We start from the raw sequence: 2,636 nt of genomic DNA, 5'->3' as shown, positions 1-2,636 counted from the left end.
TTACGTATAATTAATAATTAAAAATTTAATTAAATTAATTAAATTATTTAACTACTTTTAACTATTAATTTTACGTGAAATTGACTGTATTATTGTTAATTTTAGATGTGCAAAATTGGAAATGTTAGATTTGTAGATAGGTGCAGTGAATTTTAGTTGATATCTGAAAGCTGTTAAATTATTTGACTAATTTAAGTATTTAACTAAATTTTCATTTTAAATATCAATTTCACGTAAAGTCGACTTCCCCTGAATTTTGTAGATATAGAATAGGTGAGTATACAGATACTGTAGAGAGGGTAGTAGGGACAGGGTCGTGTACATACTCATACAGATACAGTCATACGAAACAAAGATTCTGCTGTAACAATTGTACGCGATCACCATCCGCCACTATTGCCACGCGCTTTGAAACTTTTATTATCTCAATTTATCAAAAATATTATTTATTCATTAAAATTTAAAATCAACTATTATATATATATAAATATATATTATTTAATTTATTTTGTGGACAACTCAAAATCAAAGATAAAATTCGCATCTCAATTTTTTTTTCTTAAAATGCTTTTAAAACACACTATAATTAAAGTAAATTCGGTATTAATTTAATTTGGTAAAATAAAAATAAAATTGTGAAAACTATGAGCTTACTTTTTTATTACTTTGTAAACCATGTATAAAGCTGATATATGTTGTTAATTTTCAATATAATAGTCATCGTTATCCTTTGTTTACTATATATAATAAGAATAAAAGAGTTTAATTTATATTTTTGTTTTAAATTGTCTTCAAAATTTCTTAATTATAATATTAAAGTATATTTATTATTTTTATGAATCTCATAATTATTATTATTACATATATTTAATTAGTGGGTGGTAATTAACATACTAGTATTTACTAATTGCTTGGTATAGTACTTGGTTATTTTGAATTGGTCAAATAATAGTATTTGTGTATTCTTAATGCACTAACTTGAATTTAGTGTGATACACTTATATGCTAAGACAAAAATCTAATGGTATAAATCTAATAAAAATTTACAATTAAAATATTTTTTACTAAATTCACACCCAAGTAAGTTCGAGAAGTATAATTTATCTACATGCNAAAAAATTCCTATTAAATTATTACTTTATTGAGACCCATTTATATATAATAAGGTACATAAGATTATTGGACAAATATGCAAGTCTTATGTCTGGTTTAAGGTTATAATAGTAAATTCATATATCAAGAGAAGAAATTCAATTAATACTTGCATTTAAGCTCATCACTTTAACTTGTACTTTTTATCTAAGTATTTCTTTTATGTTTTGGTTTAATATAATAAGATTGAAAAGTTTTTCGCTTGTAGTTTTATTTCGTTAGTTAATAAATAACATACAAGTTAAATATTGATAAGTCAAAATGTTGGTGTGTATCGAAAATATTGATCTTATTACGTTAGTATTTAACATAATAAATTGATGATAAAAATAAAATAGACAATTTTTTAAATTTCAATGGAGTAAAGCCACACATACATACACACAGATAGATATATATTATTTAGGTTTCTTTAAATATTTTTTATTTAACCTTTTTTTTCCCCTCAAAATAGCTCATCAAAATGTCTTTAACCTCAATATATTTGTGTGTATGTTTTTCTTTTTAAGTACGATTGTTTGATAATAAATTAAAATTTGTATAAAAGTAATAGTTTAATTTTCAAGTACAATCAGTGAAAAAGAATTTTACATAAGTACCTATTTTATCTAGCCTAATTTTAACAAAAATAACATGATTTAATTGATTATATATATTAAATATTAATTACTGAAAAACATATTTAAAAAAAAACGTTTTAGGCATTTTTATGTAAGTAGCTCCTAAACCAATAAGCCCTTCTTATATTTGTGACCATCATATGGTTTTCTATTTTGTGTATATATATGCCAAAAATGTTTTATTCTTTTAGCCGTTGATATAGTTCACAGTATTGATTTTCCTATAATATGGTATTAATTACCTGATGTTGTACAATAATAGATCAAGCAAATTTGCTATTTAGCAAAATATTTTATAGGTTTAATTATTCTATTAGTTCTTATAGTTTTGTGAAATTTTTAATTAGGTTTTTATACTTTTTTTCTTTTAATTGAATTCTTGCAATAAAATTTTTTTTAATTGGGTCCCTACACTTTTTTTTCTTTTATTTAGGTTTTTATACCAATTCTTTTTTTTAAGTTGAGTCCCTATAAAATTAAGCTAATTATTACTAAGAAGGACTTAATTGAAAAAAAAATTAGTGCAGGGACTCAATTAAAAAGAAAAAAAGTATAGAGACCTAATTAAAAATTTCACAAAACTATAAACAGAATAATTAAACATATTTTATACAATACAAAAAATAAAGTTAATTATAATTTAGCGGTTAACAATGATATGTAAACAATTTTTATACATAGCTAAAAATACTGAATTCGATTCTTCATGATAGCTATTTTAAAATCATTTTAAAAGGTTTGCACAAATGCAGTTTAACCGACGGAATTAAATTAGTTTGTGCGCATTGAGTCCACTCTGGTAGAAGATTAATTATTGAGATTTGAGAAGGAAGATTTTAATTGGTTTTGAAAAAAAAAATAGAT

This window comes from Arachis ipaensis, chromosome B07 (assembly GCF_000816755.2).
Source record: "Arachis ipaensis cultivar K30076 chromosome B07, Araip1.1, whole genome shotgun sequence".
NCBI lineage: Eukaryota > Viridiplantae > Streptophyta > Magnoliopsida > Fabales > Fabaceae > Arachis > Arachis ipaensis.
The sequence above is the reverse complement of the archived record's forward strand: the minus strand, read 5'-3'. Positions refer to the sequence as shown.